The sequence below is a fragment of the Tursiops truncatus genome, chromosome X (genome assembly GCF_011762595.2).
Source record: "Tursiops truncatus isolate mTurTru1 chromosome X, mTurTru1.mat.Y, whole genome shotgun sequence".
In the NCBI taxonomy this organism is placed as follows: domain Eukaryota; kingdom Metazoa; phylum Chordata; class Mammalia; order Artiodactyla; family Delphinidae; genus Tursiops; species Tursiops truncatus.
Window position 1 is genome coordinate 48292370 of NC_047055.1, and position 19849 is coordinate 48312218.

Consider the following 19849-nt stretch of genomic DNA (forward strand, 5'->3'; position numbering starts at 1 on the left):
TGTTGCCCACCATTCTGGTTCTACAAGGATCAAGTCATTAACCACTGCAGTCACCCACTGACAGTGCACCCTGAGGGAAGTTCAGGATGGAGAAAAACAGGAAGCATTCTGTGTTTTGGATATACTGGCCCCAAGATAGTTAAGATGCATATCTAAGGAATAATTTCAATGACCCCCAGATTCCTGCATCTTCCCATACATAGAAAATCACTAAAATCATTAACTTGAGACTTCTTTGTGATTAGCAGTAATCTTTTGATGTTCAACTACATGTTTTTTTTTTTTTTCCTAGCAAAAATATTCATATATATCCTGGCTCCTCCCTTACCTCTCTGGAGCAGTTCCTCTGAGCTGTCTGAGAGGTTGTCTCCCAGACTATAGTTCTCAGTAAGGTCCCGGAATAAAACTTAACTCACAACTTTTACATTGTGCCTTTTTCTTTCAGTTGACACACATTGCCTTATTTATTATCACTTCTAAGAACTATGTTCTGAAAATACCTTCTGTTGACTAGACTCAACATATACTCCATATTTACCAAATTGGTTTTAAAAAAAGCAAAAAAAAAAAGCCAAGGAGCAAAAGTCAAAAGGAACAAAGAAGACTTGAAAGTAATTATTTTGAGGATTTTTGTTTAGGCTTGAATAAAATGGCATTCAGCATGCTGTTACTGACATACAGTTCAATCTATGACCCGCAGAACCAAACATTATGAATAATCCAAAGCTTGCCAGAATCCGAGGCTTTTATATTAAAGTCATTCTTTTTTTTCTTCAGCATTGTGTAGCTGCCTTGCTGCACAATAGAAACATATTTCGTGCCTTTCTTTTTCTTTTCATTTTTTTCTTTGTTTCAAGAGCAAGCTTTAGAGTTTAACTGATTTTTCCATCAAATAAAGTGGAACAGCAGTACTTAGGACTGTTTTTATGTTTTTATTCATGACTTGGGTCACAGAAAAATGCTAGATTTGAAGTCTGAAAAAAATGGTTTCTTTATTTTTTTTTAACATTTGGAAGATACCACATGCATCTTTAACATCGTGTAGTAAAGATGCTTAATTTCAGTTCTTTATATGCCCTCCATTATTAATGTTCCAAGCAGTAAAATTTATGAAATGAAATGGTACTTTTTATGCATGTGATTAATCACTTTTGCATTCTAAAAAATAACCTTGCAAAGCATCATAATTTTGCTTTAGGTCTTCATAAGTCATCCACATAGAGGGTGCTAAGCTGGAAGAGGCAATTGTGACATGTTGCATGTTGGTATTCAGGTTATATTTTAATTGCTATGGGATTACATTTCAATTATTTCCCTATAGTTTTCCCTGCAATAACCACTTAGGTAGTCTACCTGTCTTAGTGTTTTATTAAACTTCAGTTTCCCTCCACATCACAACCAGACACATTTTCAGATTCATTAAATGGATAATATCACTTTCTCCTAAGAAACCTTCATAGTCTGCCTAATCTCTATGGTCTGGCATTCAAGGCCCTCCATGAATTGGCTCCAATTCATCTTTCTAGCTTTGCCTGTCACTAATGACTCCCTTGGGTGGACTTATGTTTCAAGCAAACTCACACACTTTACACATCACACATACACACACAGATACATATGCATACACACTCTTGTCGATCCTTTCCCATTGACACTGCTTGTGTTCTTATAATACTCTCCACCTGAACCATCCAATCCCTCGGTTGAGCAATAACCAGTGTTGAGGCTGCAAAGAACAAAGAACTTTACTTGGGGGTCTTAAGAATTGCAATTCAGCACACACAGATCCAGGTAAAACCAAAAGACTGTTCCAGGGAAGAGAGAGTCAGGGGCTTATAAAGGCAAAACACACAAGGTTGTTCAAGAATAATGATTGACACTGATGCAAGAAAGGAACTATTTGTGTCTAAGGGATAGTCTGTCCTGACTCATTTTAGGGTAAGGGTCTGATATGTATCTTGAGTTTCTGGAACATTGGGCAGATGTTCTGGATGCCTATGTTAAGACAAGAAATGGTCAAAGTGCAGATTCCATTGGGGCTGAGACCTGCATAAATCACACTGTCAATGGCCTTCTGGCTCCATTTAAGAGAACTCTCTTAGCAACACTAACTCCATTTTGATTTTCCTTTCAGACCTCATTTCTACCTATATCTTGAGGCCCAGTTTAAATGCTCCATGTTTCACAGTCTTATGTCTCCCATTTATTATAGTTTCTAGATCTTACTTCCCCTCACTATTATTTTCCCTCACAATAGCTCCTTAATTGCAGGAACCTACCTTATAATCCCAAAGCACTGTAGCAACCTTCCTTGTACATGCTGATTGCCATGAATGATGAGAATGAACTCTCATATCCACCACTGGACCTCTGAACCTTCCTGTCTTAATAACATTTAGAGATCCACATTTTTCTGGTTAAGGGAATTAATGTTGTAGCAACCTTTCTTTCCATAAACTAGAGGAACCAGGTAACTTAGAGATGATAGTGCTGTTCATCATCTGAGATGTAATGTTTAGTATGTATGGAAACATCAGGTTCATTCATGAAAAACAAGAGTTCGGAACAAGGAGTGAAATCTCTGAATCAATAGTTAAAGTTGACAGAGCACAGCAGGAAGTAGTCCCCTCAGACATTTGAAGGAATGACCAAACCATCAATTTAGCCCATAGAATGTGGGACTCTGCATGAAATGAAGCCTTAGAGACATCAATATAACCACACCAGCAGACCTGAGATAAGAGACTCTCTTTAGCTTCAAGCAAAATTAGCATAAATCCCAGAACTCAAGCCTCAGATGCCAACAATATTCAGAATAATCTTTTCAATTGTCTAAGGGTTTATCGATCTCCCACTGATAAAAGGTATTATTTAGCATTTCTTGACTTATTTAAAAGCAAATGTCATGGCCACTAGAATAAAGGCTTAAGAGCTCTCCTCCTTGCTTATTTGGTGAGTTAAGTTAGCAGGCCACCACCAGAGGGAAATTGAAGTCTATTAGTACCACAGGTGTAAATTTTGCAATCTCTGGGGAAACTGTCCAGGATGTCACTGTTTTGAAGGCTGACTTCCCCTTGAAAAAAAAAAGTAAATGCATCCTGCACTATTGTTACACTGAACTGTAGACCTGCAAGGGCTTAAAATCCTCTTGAGAAATAAACACAAGTGACAAAAGACTAATTCTTTTGGCATTCTTTACAGGAGAACCATGTTCTTCTCTAAAGAGAAAACTCCATGAAGTTGGTCATTTGTGGGTTTCTTAGAAGTCCCTCTCTGGGTGGGGGGAGGGGGAGAGCAATTATCTGGTTGTGTGGGTGGTCTCACAGCAATATTTGTCACCTATTGACCTCAGGAGTGACACAGCTGATCAGGCTGACTGGCGGCATGTCGCCTTCCTTTCTCCTTGCTCCATGCATATCTCCCCTAAAGCTGTGCCAAATTCTCTGATATTTTAAAAACAACTTCTTGTCTCTGATGGCTTTGATTAAGAGCTGCAAACTAGGTATGAAGGAATTCAACCTTATTAATTCCCTAGGCAATTTGAGGGCTAAAGAGCTAGAAGATTATTCTAGAAACTTGAATAATAAGTATCTTGTCAAATGAACCAGCCACTGTTCATTCCGTGAAGGTCCAGATCCTGGCACAGTCTTAACGAGCTTGTGTACTGTTTAACCGTCCCACTAGGAGTTTGTCATTCACTGTAAACAAAACAAGCAACCAAATCAATACTGGGGACCACCAAGTAGTTTTTCCCACAGTGTGTTTTGCACACATGGATCAGTCAAAATTTAGGAAACAGGGATGAAACAAATTCAAAGGCTTTTGAATGTAGGATTTCTCAAAACCTTTATTCTGTTCCCATGTGCTTTGTGAGTCTTTAAGAAGAAGCTAGAATTTGCAGCATTTCCCTACTGTGTTTGACCATGAGAACCATTTCACGGGCTCACCCGGTGGGACCAGGGCTCGGTTCTTTGTTGAATATGGATGTAAAATGGAATACTTGTTAACAACAAACTCTGTCAGCAGGCAGCATCACTGTTGAAGAGAACAGTTCACATTGTGAACTAGTTTTTGTTTTCTTTTGTGGTCTCTCTGCTCCCTGTAACAGTCTGTTCCTGGCTTAAGTAACATTGCAACTAGCATAATCCTGCATATTTTTTGTTTTAGGTCACTCTAAGAAGTTAGTTTACTTATATTTAGAAAACTAGTACAAAACAACACTGCCCTTACAGAACATTCTTTTCTCGAGTTTCCTTTTTAAGTCTTCACACCCTAGGATAAAGGAGGACTAAAATGATATCATTTCTGGAAGGAAAGCTGGGCCTCTTATAGTTTGGTAGGCATCATAATTAGAGAAACTTTCACTCTGGGTGGAGCAGTAATATCGGTTCTAATGCAAATGGCTCATTCTTTCTTGGTCTGTTTATCCATTTGATAAATATTTATTGAGTGCTTACTATATCCCTAGCACCCTTTGAGATGTTTGGAATAGAGTTAACAAAAATCTCCAAACTCATGGAGTTTACATTTTATGGGGGAAGGAGATAGGCAGGTAAATATATTAATGAATAAATGATATACTTACAGGTTGGATAATCAATATCAAGGAACTAAAACAAGGTGATAAGCTGGAGAATGACTAAGGGGAGTGGGGAGTTCTTTATATTTAAGAAGAGCAATATGAGACCTCCCTGGTGGTCCAGAGGTTAAGAATCTACCTTTCAATGCAGGGGACATGGGTTTGATCCTTGGTTGGGGAACTAAGATCCCACATGCCACAGGGCTACTAAGCCCATGCACCGTAACTACTGAAACCACGCGCTCTAGAGCCTGCACACCACAACTAGAGAGCCCACGTGCCACAACTAGACAGAAGCCCAGGCGCTACAACAAAGAGTCCACACACTGCAATGAAAGATCCCGCAGGCCGCAATGAAGATCCCATGTGCTGCAACTAAGACCCTATGCAGCCAAATAAATAAATATCGAAAAAGTGCAATTTATAATTTAAGTTGCTAATAGCAAATATGTTTATAATGAAATTTATATTAAGAAAACATAAGATCTCTCCTTGATTTTCTTTTTTTTTAATTTAAAAAAATTTTTTAATATTTATTTTTGGCCACATTGGATCTCTATTGCTGCGCATGGGCCCTTGCAGTGGCTTCTCTTGCTGCGGAGCATGGGCTCTAGGCATGTTGGCTTCAGTAGTTGTGGCTCTAGAGCACAGGCTCAGTAGTTGCAGCGCACAGGCCTAGTTGCTTCATGGCATGTGGGATCCTCCCGGACCAGGGCTCAAACCTGTGTCCCCTGCATTGGCGGGTGGACTCTCAACCACTGCGCCACCAGGGAAGCCCATCTCCTTGATTTTCTTTATAAATAGATATATTGTATAAAGAGGAGGTGATAACTAAACTGATGAGGAGCCAGATACATGAAGATCTAGAAGGGCAGACATCCAAGTGTAAACCATAGGAATCACAAGAACCTTGAGGTAGGGTCTTTGGCTGGTTTTAAGAGTAGAAAAAAAGGCCAGTGTGGCTGGAATATAAGCGGGCAAGGTAACAAACAATTAGTGTGATTCGATAGATCAGTGATTCTTAAGTGTGCTCAGATACCTTAATACCATTGGCTGGCAAGCTGTACTGTTGAGTTCACTGGATAAGAGATGGTGTCCTCAGGTGTCCAATCCAAATTATGCAGGTCCCAATGGTTCTCTGATTACGAAAAATCAGGGAGATATTATTTAGTTCAGTGGTTCTCAAAATATGTTCCCTGGGCCAGTGACATCAATATCACTTGGAAATTTGTTAGAAATGTATGTTCTCACCCCAGCCCAGACCTAGAGAATTGGGGCTGGGGTCCAAGAGCCTGTGTTTTAATAAGCTGTCCAGGGGATTCTGATGCCAGATAGCGTGAGAGAATCACTGTGCTAGAAAATAACTGGGAGTGTGGGTGTGGCCAGGAAGAAGTATCTTTTTCCATTTAAAAGCCTCACTCCTGGGAGGACCTTCAAGATGGCAGAGGAGTAAGACGTGGAGATCATCTTCCTCCCCACAGATACATCAAAAGTACATCTACATGGGGAACAACTCCTACAGAACACCTACTGATGCTGGCAGAAGACCTCAGACTTCCCAAAAGGCAAGAAACTCCCCACATACCTGGGTAGGGCAAAAGAAAAAAGAAAAAACAGAAACAAAAGAATAGGGAAGGGACCTGCACCTCTGGGAGGGAGCTGTGAAGGAGGAAATGTTTCCATGCACTAGGAAGTCCCTTCACTGGCGGAGAAGGGGGGATGGGTGGGGGGAAGCTTCAGAACCACAGAGGAGAGCACAGCAACAGGGGTGCAGAGGGCAAAGCAGAGAGATTCCTGCACAGAGGGGATCACTGCCGACTAGTACTCACCAGCCTGAGAGGCTTGTCTGCTCACCCACTGGGGTGGGTGGGGGCTGGGAGCTGAGGCTTAGCTTCGGAGGTCAGATCCCAGGGAGAGGACTGGGGTTGGCTTTGCGAACACAGCCTAATTTGTTTTTGGTTTTATGTTTATCTTAGTTCAGTATTTAGAGCTTATTATAACTGGTAGATTTGTTTATTGATATGGTTGCTCTCTTCCTTTTTTTTTTTTTTTTTCCCTGGTACATGGGCCTCTCACTGTTGTGGCCTCTCCCATTGCGGAGCACAGGCTCTGGATGCGCAGGCTCAGTGGCCATGGCCATGGCTCACGGGCCCAACCGCTCCACGGCATGTGGGATCTTCCTGGACTGGGGCACGAACCCATGTCCCCTGCATCAGCAGGTGGACTCTCAACCACTGCGCTGCCAGGGAAGCCCTCTTCCTTTTTTTATATATATATATTTTTTCCTTTTTCTCTTTTTCTGAGTGTGTATGTGTATGCTTCTTTGTGTGATTTGTCTGTATAGGTTAGCTTTTACCATTTGTCCTAGGGTCTGTCTGTCTGTCGTTTTTAGTAAAGATTTTAGTGCTTGTTATAATTGGTGGATTTATTTATTGGTTTGGTTGCTCCCTTCTATTTTTAAATTACTTTTTAATTTTAATACTTTTTAACTGTTTATTTTAATAACTTTATTTTATTTATTTTCTTTCTTTCTTTCTTATTTTTTTCTTTTCTCCCTTTTCTTCTGAGCCATGTGGCTGACAGTGTGTTGGTGCTCTGGCAGGGTATCAGGCCTGAGCCTCTGAGGTGTGAGAACCAAGTTCAGGACATTGGTCCACCAGAGACCTCCCAGTCCCTCATAATATCAATTGACAAGAGCCCTCCCAGAGATCTCTGTCTCAACACTAAGACCCAGCTCCACTCAATGACCAGCAAGCTCCAGTTCTGGACACCCCATGCCAAACAACTAGCAAGACAGGAACACATCCCAACCCATTAGCGGAGAGGCTGCCTAAAATCAGCAGGTTCACAGACACCCCAAAACATACCACCAGACGCAGTCCTGCCCACCAGAGAGACAAGATCCAACCCCATCTATCAGAACACAGGCACCAGTCCCCTCCACCAGGAAGCCTAAACAAAGCATTGAACCAACCTTAGCCACTGGGGCAGACACCAAAAACAATGGGAACTACGAACCTGCAGCCTGTGAAAAGGAGACCCCAAACACAGTAAGTTAAGCAAAATGAGAAGACAGAGAAACACACAACAGATGAAGGAGCAAGGTAAAAACCCACCAGACCTAACAAATGAAGAGGAAAGAGGCAGTCTACCTGAAAAAAGAATTCAAGTAATGATAGTAAAGATGGTCCAAAATCTTGGAAATAGAAGGGAGAAAATACAAGAAACGTTTAACAAGGACCTAGAAGAACTAAAGAGCAAACAAACAATGATGAACAACACAATAAATGAAATTACAAATTCTCTAGAAGGGATCAATAGCAGAATAACTGAGGCAGAAGAATGGATAAGTGACCTGGAAGATAAAATAGTGGAAATAACTACCACAGAGCAGAATAAAGAAAAAAGAATGAAAAGAAATGAGGACAGTCTCAGAGACCTCTGGGACAACATTAAATGCACAAACATTAGAATTATAGGGGTCCCAGAAGAAGAAGAGAAAAAGAAAGGGACTGAGAAAATATTTGAAGAGATTATAGTTGAAAACTTCCCTAATATGGGAAAGGAAATAGTCAATCAAGTCCATGAAGTGCAGAGAGTCCCATACAGGATAAATCCAAGGAGAAACACACCAAGACACATATTAATCAAACTGTCAAAAATTAAATACAAAGAAGAAATATTAAAAGCAGCAAAGGAAAAGCAACAAATAACATACAAGGGAATCCCCACAAGGTTAACACCTGATCTTTCAGAAGAAACTCTGCAAGCCAGAAGGGAGTGGCAGGACATATTTAAAGGGATGAAAGGGAAAAACCCACAACTAAGAATACTCTACCCAGCAAGGTTCTCATTCAGATTCGAAGGAGAAATTAAAACCTTTACAGACAAGCAAAAGCTAAGAGAATTTAGCACTACCAAAACAGCTTTACAACAAATGCTAAAGGAACTTCTCTAGGCAGGAAACACAAGAGAAGGAAAAAACAATAACAAACCCAAAACGATTAAGAAAATGGGAATAGGAACATACTTATCGATAATTACCTTAAATGTAAATGGATTAAACGCTCCAACCCAAAGACACAAACTGGCTGAATGGATAGAAAAACAAGACCCGAATTTATGCTGCCTACAAGAGACTCACTTCAGACCTAGGGACACACACAGACTGAAAGTGAGGGTATAGAAAAAGGTGTTCCATGGAAATGGAAGTCAAAAGAAAGCTGGAGTAGCAATTCTCAGATCAGAAAAAATAGACTTTAAAATAAAGACTATTACAATAGACAGAGGACACTACATAATGATCAAGGGATCAATCCAAGAAGAAGTATAACAATTGTAAATATTTATGCACCCAACATAGGAGCACCTCCATACATAAGGCAAATGCTAACAGCCATAAAAGGGGAAATCAACAGTAACACAAAAATAGTAGGTGACTTTAACAGCCCACTTTCACCAATGGACAGATCATCCAAAATGAAAATAAAAAAGGAAGCACAAGCTTTAAATGACACATTAAACAGATGGACTTAATTGATATTTATAGGACCTTCTATCCAAAGACAACAGAATACAATTTCTTCTCAAGTGCTCATGGAACATTCTCCAGGGTAGATCATATCTTGGGTCACAAATCAAGCTTGAGAAATTTAAGAAAATTGAAATCGTATCAAACATCTTTTCCGAGCACAACACTATAAGACTAGATATCAATTATAGGAAAAAACTGTACAAAATACAAACACATGGAGACTAAACAATGCACTACTAAATAAAAAAGAGGTCACTAAAGAAATCAAAGAGGAAAACAAAAAATACCTAGAAACAAATGACAATGAAAGCACAACAACCCAAAACCTATTGGATGCATCAAAAGCAGTTCTAAGAGAGAAGTTTGTAACAATATAATCCTAGAAACAAGAGACATCTCAAATAAACAACATAACCTTACACCTAAAGCAATTAGAGAAAGAAGAATAAAAAAAAACCCAAAGCTAGCAGAAGGAAAGAAATCATAAAGATCAGACTGAAAGTAAATGAAAAAGAAATAAAGGAAATGATAGCAAATATCAATAAAACTAAAAGCTGGTTCTTTGAGAAGATAAACAAAATTGAGAAACCATTAGCCAGACTCATCAAGAAAAAGAGGGAGAGGACTCAAATCATTAAATTTAGAAATGAAAAAGGAGAAGTTACAACTGACACTGCAGAAATACAAAGAATCATGAGATTACTACAAGCAACTCTATGCTAATAAAATGGACAACCTGGAAGAAATGGGCAAATTCTTAGAAAAGCACAACCTTCCGAGACTAAACCAGGAAGAAATAAATGTTATAAACAGAACAATCACAAGCACTGAAATTGAAACTGTGATTAAAAATCTTCCAACAAACAAAGCCCAGGACAAGGTGTCTTCACAAGCGAATTCTATCAAACATTTAGGGAAGAGGTAACAACTATCCTTCTCAAACTCTTCCAAAATATAGCAGAAGGAGGAGCACTCCCAAACTCATTCTACGAGGCCACCATCACCCTGAGACCAAAACGAGACAAAGATGTCACAAAAAAAGAAAACTACAGGCCAATATCACTGATGAACATAGATGCAAAATTCCTCAACAAAATACTAGCATGCAGAATCCAACATCACATTACAAGGATCATACATTATGATCAAGTGGGGTTTATCCCAGGAATGGAAGGATTCTTCAATATACGCAAATCAATCAATGTGATACACCATGTTAACAAATTGAAGGAGAAAAACCATATAATCCTCTCAATAGATGCAGAGAAAGCTTTGGACAAAATTCAACACCCATTTATGATAGAAACCCTCCAGAAAGTAGGCATAGAGGGAACTTACGTCAACGTAATAAAGGCCATATATGACAAACCCACAGCCAACTTCGCTCTCAATCATGAAAAGCTGAAACCATTTCCTCTAAGATCAGGAACAAGATAAGGCTGCCCACTCTCACCACTATTATTCAACATAGTTTTGGAAGTTTTAGCCACAGCAATCAGAGAAGGAAAAGAAATAAAAGGAATACAAATTGGAAAAGAAGAAGTGAAACTGTCACTGTTTGCAGATGACATGATACTGTACATAGATAATCTAAAGATGTTACCAGAAAACTGCTAGAGCTAATCAATGAATTTAGTAAAGTAGCAGGATACAAAATTAATGCATAGAAATCTCTTGCATTCCTATACACTAATGATGAAAAATCTGAAAGAGCAATTAAGGAAACACTCCCATTTACCATTGCAGCAAAAAGAATAACATACATAGGAATAAACCTACCTAAGGAGACAAAAGACCTGTATGCAGAAAATTATAAGACACTGATGAGAGAAATTAAAGATACAAACAGATGGAGAGATATACCATGTTGTTGGATTGGAAGAATCAACACTGTGAAAATGACTATACTACCCTAAGCAATCTACAAATTCAATGCAATCCCTATCAAACTACCACTGGCATTTTTCACAGAACTAGAACAAAAAATTTCACAATTTGTATGGAAACACAAATGACCCCGAATAGCCAAAGCAATATTGAGAAAGAAAAACGGAGCTGTAGGTATCAGGCTCCCTGACTTCAGACTATACTACAAAGCTACAGTAATCAAGACAGTATGATACTGGCACAAAAACAGAAATATAGATCAATGGAACAGGATAGAAAGCCAGAGATAAACCCATGCACATATGGTCACCTTATCTTTGATAAAGGAGGCAAGAATATACAATGGAGAAAAGACAGCCTCTTCAATAAGTGGTGCTGGCAAAACTGGACAGCTACATGTTAAAGAATGAAATTAGATCACTTCTTAACACCATACACAAAAATAAACTCAAAATGGATTAAAGACCAAAATGTAAGGCCAAAGAATATAAACCTCTTAGAGGAAAACATAGGCAGAACACTCTATGACATAAATCACAGTAAGATCCTTTTTGACCCATATCCTATAGAAATGGAAGTAAAAACAAAAATATAGAAATGGGACCTAATGCAACTTAAAAGCTTTTGCACAGCAAGGAAACCATAAACAAGATGAAGACAACCCTCAGAATGGGAGAAAATATTTGCAAATGAAGCAACTGACAAAGGATTAACCTCCAAACTATACAAGCAGCTCATGCAGCTCAATATCAAAGAAACAAACAACCCAATCCAAAAATGGGCAGAAGACCTAAAAAGACATTTCTCCAAAGGAGATATACAGATTGCCAATAAACACATGAAAGGATGCTCAACATCACTAATCATTGGAGAAATGCAAATCAAAACTACAATGAGGTACCACCTCACACAGGTCAGAATGGCCATCATCAAAAAGTCTACAACAGTAAATGGTGGAGAGGGTGTGGAGAAAAGGGAACCCTCTTGCACTGTTGGTGGGAATGTAAATTGGTACAGCCACTATGGAGAACAGTATGGAGGTTCCTTAAAACTCTAACAATAGAACTACCATACGACCCAGCAATCCCACTACTGGGTATATACCCTGAGAAAACCATAATTCAAAAAGAGTCATGTACCACAATGTTCATTGTAGCACTATTTACAATAGCCAGGACATGGAAGCAACCTAAGTGTCCACTGACAGATTACTGGATAAAGAAGATGTGGCATCTATATACAATGGAATATTACTCAGCCATAAAAAGAAACAGAATTGAGTTATTTGTAGTGAGGTGGATGGACCTAGAGTCTGTCATACAGTGTCAAGTAAGTCAGAAAGAGAAAAACAAATACAGTATGGTAACACATATATATGGAGTCTAAAAAAAACAAAAAAACAAAAAACAAATGGTTTTGACGAACCTAGGAGCAGGACAGGAATAAAGATGCTGAAGTAGAGAATGGACTTGAGGACACGGGAAGGGGGAAGGGTAAGCTGGGACAAAGTGAGAGAGTGGCATGGACATATATATGTACTACCAAATGTAAAATAGATAGCTACTGGAAAGCAGCACATGGCACAGGGAGATCAACTCGGTGCTTCGTTACCACCTAGAGGGGTGGGTTAGGGAGGGTGGGAAGGAGATGCAAGAGGGGGGGAATGTGGGGATATATGTATATGTATAGCTGGTTCACTTTGTGATACAGCAGAAACTAAAACACAATTGTAAAGCAATTGTACTCCAATAAAGAAGTTAAAAAAATAAAAAAGCCTCACTCGTCCATGTGTGCCCTTGAACTCATCTTCTACCGGAGAGGAGCTAGCTTAATTAATTCAGTAATTCTTCCTGACTGTATTAGAATTAAACAGGCAGTGCTCTCAGGGTTGTATGTGACTTATTTCAGTGAATCCTCATAATAACCCTGTGGGCTAGGTTCTATTATCATTCTTGTTTTTATAGATCAGGAGCTGGGGGCACAGAGAAGAAATTTGCTACAGATCACACAGGTAATAAGAAGGGTATGGATCTGGACAGTTTGGTTCTAGAGCCACATGAATAAATACTTTTCTATATGGCCTCTCAGTATACCTTGGAACAGTTGGGGTGATTTGATCTAAGATAACATTGTTCAAAAAATTGCCTTCTTTTTTTTTTTTTTGCGGTACGCGGGGCCTCTCACTGTTGTGGCCTCTCCCGTTGCGGAGCACAGGCTCCAGACGTGCAGGCTCAGCGGCCATGGCTCACGGGCCCAGCCGCTCCGTGGCATGTGGGATCTTGCCGGACTGGGGCATGAACCCGTGTCCCCTGCATCAGCAGGCAGACTCTCAACCACTGCGCCACCAGGGAAGCCCTGCCTTCACTTTTGACTTTGACTTTAAGTCACTGAATGATGCCCATAGGGGTCATCTGGTGACTATTCTTGTCCAAGTCTCTGAGAGGTGAAACGGCTTGCCTAAGATTAGATAGCCGGTTAGTGTCAGAGTCAAGACTTAAAACCCAGGTCCCTAACTTTCAAGTCAGTGTTAAAGACACATGCAAGGAAAACAAAACTGGTGATATGACATACTGAAAACAACAAAGCCAGGCCATATATCCAGCAGGTTCTGGATGTACTAGCCTTCCTTTATCTTGCTATTGCGAGCACAATAAGTTCTTTTCCTGATTCTGTTGTCCTTGAAGGGCCACAGGGCAGGTTCCCCCATGGAGGATACTGCCCTATCTAGCAGTACTGCCCTTTGCACACAGGGTGCAAGAAGGGAACATTAAGTTCTATTAGTAATAGCTTTCATTGTCAAATACATGAAAATACCAACTCATCAAAAACAAAGTAACTCTTCCCCCCCCACACACACATCCTCCACTTTTTTGTTTCCTAGCTTTTCTGGTTGTTTGTTTGCTTGGTTTTGTTTTCAACTGCTATTCTCAGTATATCTGTAGTGAAATTTTGTAAGGGAATGTGTATAGCAGTTGATTTTCTTATACCCTTAAGAAAATTATCCATCACCTCAGCCCTCTCACGAAACCTCAACAGTACACATCAACTCTCCATTTTGACATACAAATCTGAAAGTAACCAGGTTTTCTGTTTTTACCCTCTGCTCTGCATTTACAAAAGTGTGATGTATAATTTAAGTTTTTAATCTCAAATGTGTTTGCTCTATAGGAAAGTTCTGTAATGATAAAATGTACTATCTCCGCTTGGTTTTCTTTATAAATATACTACTCTTGTCATCTTCCCTGTATTATAGTGAGCAAATAAATTAATTCCAATGTAAAATCCAGTTCTGACTGGCGTGATTTTTATTTTCATTAGACTCCTTCAAACTATTCGGTGGGGCTGGGGAACTTCTTAAGAGAATGCATAATTAATCACATATCATATTTTGTCAATGAGATGTAATTTTAAAATACATTTCCTGTGTATCATTTGGTCCTCCAAACAACTTCTCTTCAAAGAAAAGAGAAGTGTCTTCAAAATATCTTTGGATGTTTTTAACGTAAAATTCATTTCATCCCTGGCTGTCCCACAAACATAGTGTCTATGAGAGGGGAAAATGGTTCCTTAGTTTTCTGAAGGGGAACTCTTACTCGCAGATCCTTTCTCAAGTATTTTTGAGACTACAGTGTGTGTTGAGAAGCCATGACCACACTCAGTAAGGATCTAAGGAGAAGGTGTTTTACTCAAATACCAGCTTCCTCTTTTTGCCCTGCTTTGCTTTCAGTAAAACGGTGACTTTCTCAGAGAATACCTTAATAATAAATGTGAGTCATTTTGCTTGAATGCTAATACTGGGTTTTCGGTTGCAATAAAAGAAAACATTTCTAAACTGTTATAGTTCCTGAAAACTGGGTCATGGGCCAGTGTACTACAATGTAGAAATTCTGTGTTGTACGATTAGTTTTAATTAAGAGCTAGTTTGATTTTCAGGTAAATTGGTATCCTACTTCCCCAGCACAGCACGTTAGCAGCATTACTGCAACTTGAAGAGTTACTAGGAAGTGTTTTTACCTTTCTTGTAACTGATTATCAACAGATCATATCAGGTTTAGGAAAAAGGCTCACTTCTCTTCCAAGTGGCAGGAGTTCTCATGCTAGGATTACATGTCTCTCCAGAAGGCTGAGGGAGCGTTTCACTTTTTATTCTATTTTTTTTTCATCTGCACATATTCCTTTTGTTTCATCAAACAACTCATAGATACACAAATAGCTCTATGGAGACAGGCCCACCTGCTTTTTCTAACATTTTAGACAGTGTGCCAGACACTAGGGTGACCAGCTGTTCTGGTTTGCTTGGGACAGAGGGCTTTTCCTTGAATGCAGGACTTTCAGTGCCCAAACCAGGGAAGTCTGGGGCCAACCAACATGGTTGGTGACCTGAGTTCAGGCAAGTCATTCCTATATGACAATGTAAAAGCTTTCTACTCCTCAAGAGTTAATTCTGGACTTAAAGGTGGGGAGATTTGGTAAGATAACTTAATACTTCTCATAGATAATAAAGGAGTGAAAATCATAATTCAGTCAACAGGTCTGAGAACAAGTCAGGTGTCAAGGTCAGAGGCAACAGGAAAAGTATGAGGAGAGGAGACTATTAATAATCATAATCTTAGATTCTATACCTTTATTCTGGGTCCCAGGATCTATTCCAAGTGTTAAACAGTGGGGTTTGTATATTGAGCTTAATAATAATGGAAAGAATTATGAGAAATATTTGCACTATTTATTTTTATGTGCTTGATGTGCAAAACCCAGCACAACAGGCTGTGAATTATCATGTAATAGTTTCCAAATTGTGTCATTAGATGTGAGACAAATGGCTGGGATCCAGTTACATGCACTTCTAGTTTCAGCCTATGGAATTATAGTTCTGAGAGAAGTGTACATTTGTATGTGAAGTCTGGGGTTCAGACCAAGAGTCTTTGGATTTTTAGTTCTTTGATCCAACACAAAGTTATGTGCTTTCAGCCAAGTTGCTTAAACTTAGTGCCACGTTTTTACGATTCTTTGACTTGAGAGAGCAAAAGTTAGCTCTCAACTTCTAGGCTGAACAATTTTGGACAGTCCATAAAAGTAGTGGTTATTTGAAGTGAAGATGGAGAGAAGTCAGCTTTAGGATCAGAAATGAGCTCTATGAATGGATGGTGCAGCCACAATTCTGTCCCCATGTTATTTGCCTGTCAGGCACCAATATGGTTAGCATCAATTGGAAAGTCCTCTGTCTGACTTCTATTATCTGCTCCCAAACTACCTATCAAGTCCTATTTCCTACTGAGTAGTATGCCATGGGAGTCAGCACATGTATCCTGAAACTAGACTGGGTTCAAAACCTTGCTCCATCATTATATAAACTCTATGACCTCGGGCACATTTCTTAATCTCTCTGTGCCTGTTCCCTCATTTGCAAAATTGGGGTATTATTAATAGTGCCTTGCACAGAATGTCTGCTATTATTATTATTACTGTTGTCATTATTATTATTCCTTTACATGTGTCCCTTGCTCTAGGGTACGTGCTCTCTTTAATATCTACATACCATGCTGACTTTTAATGTTTTCGCTTGTGTTGAACTCTCTACCTGCAACATAGTATCTTATCCTGCGTCCCCAAATGTTATCCATCTTAAAATGACCGTTTCAATTCTGATCTTTTATGTGGGACTTTCACAAAACTCTCCTTTTGATAAATTCCTTTATAATTACTACTTGGACCATGCATTTCAGCTTTCAACTATCTGCTGTTTGGTGTGTGCTAATGTTGTCTCTTCTGCTGATCTGGAAACTTTTTGACAGGTGGGGCAATGTCTTGTCTATTTTATTGTATGCTTTACAGCCTCTAGTGTGTTTCTAACTAAATAGTTGATTGATTCATATCAGGGAACCTATGCCTAAATTTGATCCTTTGTTTCTCCTACTACTTTTGAGACATAAAGGCATCAGTTAAATCACTTCAAGAATCGGTCTCACAAAATCTTGCTGATTTTACACTTTCAGCAGTTCTGTATTTGTGGTAGCATATCATTTACAGGTCAGTTTTTTTCATGTTTGGATTTAGAAAAGAATAAAACATGGTGTTTTTACATAAAGTTCATATACATCACTAAATCACACGTACTAGAGTTAAGTCCCATGAAGATAGGATGAATTATAATAATAATTAAAAAAATTGTATTACAGAAATTTCCGCATACACACAAAAGTAGAATAATATAATCAATTCCACGTAACTATCACCCAATGTACACGATTATTAACACCTTTCCAATCTTGCTTCATCTATCCCACCCATTTTTTTTTTTTTGGCCTGGAATATTTTAAAGCAAATTCATCATATTTCATCCATAAGTAGTTCAGTATGCATCATTAACAGTTGAAGAGATATAATTTTTAAAAGAACCAATAAATAGTTCTCAATACTGTGCTAAAATCATCAAATCTTTTCTTACAATCTTACAACTTTAATAATACCACTTTGCTCTCTTCTACCCCAAAGATATAAGTAAACCTATAAAAATAGATGTTCCTAGTGGATGATAGGAAATATATGTGAAACATGAAGGGTATTTTACTGTCTCAGCTATAGTCTTTGAAGTATAGCAGGAACCTTGCTTTGATAGGACACACTGCATTATTTCAATGTGATAGATTACTATAATAATCAAATGGAAAGTATATATTTATTTCATTTGAATGTCTTTTCAGCTCTATGATATTTTTGGATATGTTAAATGTAGAATGGGGCTACCCAGGTTCATGATACAATATAGTTCATCAGTCTATTTTAATAAGGCCATTTTTCTGGGAATGTTAGAACCTGATGGCTTTAATGATTTGATGACGCTATTTCACAAGTGATTGTGATATCATTCCCTCCTAAACTGATCATAAAGTACCAGAGGTGTAAAGGTAGATGTTTAAACACCTATTTATCTTATTCAGTTTACCAAGCACTGTCCATACAAATGGTAATCATTGATTTATAAATTATGGCAAGTTATGTTTTGTACTTTTAAAGTTACAGTTTAATAGGATACTAGTTTGAACAACATATAGTTTGTAAATGTTAAAGCAACAGTGTTAAATAAAGAGGCACATTACGAGAATTGTTAGGGACATGCATGTTTCTTACAACAAACGTTGTATAGTTCTGTTATGTAAATCTGAGCCACACAAGTATTACAATATAAGAAATAAAATTGAGGGGGTTAAGGTTGTTAATCATTTATACATTATACCTGTAGATTGGAAGTCTATATTGTTTATACTAATTTCCCTACAGTTGGCCTGAGCTGGATAGATAGACAGATCCCTGGGAGTACCATAAATCCATGAAGGCAACATCAGCTCTAACTGACTGGAGTGAAATGTACCTGACTGGCTGTCAGTTCTCTTTGTAAGTTAGGGTTCACTGAACTCCCATTTTGGAATCGTCTAGGATGAACTGAATTCAAATAAAAACTTCCCTGTAGGCAGTTAAAGCTGAACTATAAGTCTGTCTTTCAGTGATCTTTGTTTTGATATTTTTCTTCACATTCATAACTACTGCCTCTGTGTATATTTTAACTTTGCAGATATTCTGCCCAATAAACTGTTCAAGTTTGTGTTTTGATTCCATGCCATTAATTTGTATCAAAGCTTGCATGTATTCCTATACTCTTACAGAATTAACTTTAGGCTTTTATTTTCCCTTCATTGTGTGAATTTGACTAAAGCAGAGCCATTTTTCAAAGTGAAAAGGTTTTATTTGGAAAATTCCTTTGAAATGACTTCTTTAGTATAGATTCTAGAATTGCCAGACTATAGCCATTTCTAGAATATAATTCCCAAGAAATTTCTTCCAATAAAGTGAATTATGGATTACTGGCACATATTTTTTTTTCCTTGCATGGCAAAGAGAAAAGAAAAATAAAGAGGATTTTATCTTCAATTTTGAAGAAAAATTATTTGGTCTGGTGTCTTGAAATTCAATCTTTGATCAGGAGTACTTTGAGTAAAATGAAAATTCAGGACTGCTATTTCTCCCTGCCTCATTTTTCAGGCTCCTGAATATGGTTTTCTTTTGAAATATTATGGGAATATTTTGAAATAATATGGGAAATATTTTGAAATATTATGGTCTGAGTAATGTTTGCCATGAACATTTAAAACACAAACGGCATATTCAAGGTAAAAATAAAAGAAAGCAACTCAATAGCATTCTGTCAGAGAGTTGGATTTTATGGTCTCATGAGAGTAATTAGAAAAGTCAACCATGAAGCTATCTAAGCTATGCACAAGACAGGGCTGAGAAAATATTTTCCAGTAGATCTTTTAATCTACAAGCTTTGGGTCACATTTCTTCTGTGATTATAGGTGTTAGGCATATTTGACAGATAGTCTAGAAAAAGGAGAGTCATTATTAATATGGAAAGCCAAGGCCATGATACGGAGTAGGCTTATCCTGTGACTAGTTCTACAACCAATGCTAGTCACCTGATTCCACTTAGCCTCTATTTTCTCATCAGGAAATGGGAACAATATCTGTTATTGTGATGGCAAGATAAATGTAATGCGCGTGCAAGTGTCATGAGGTAGTCAGCAAAACCCAAGCTGCTTTCATTGGTGAGATGAAGGGGGAAATGGAATTATGGTACCATGATGCCAGAAACTATCATGAGAATCTTTAAGGTGACAATTTCAAAAGAAATTCATATCATTTTTGTCAAAACAGCAACCACAATAACAAGAAAACTAGAGGACACAGAATTTTGTCTTTGTGGAGAAGGTGGTAGCACCAGGTAGGAAGCAATGTTATATAGTAAGAGAGGAAATCATCAGTGACTTCAAGTTTAATGAGAAAGGTACCTTCCA

At 38.3% G+C, this 19849-nt stretch overlaps 1 long non-coding RNA gene across 2 annotated transcripts in view; it reads left to right on the forward strand.

Annotated features, from left to right (window-relative positions):
• Positions 1 to 19849, forward strand: part of LOC109549504 (uncharacterized) — a 485617-nt gene that overhangs the window by 229155 nt on the left and 236613 nt on the right. The gene's annotated exons all lie outside the window — the stretch shown is intronic.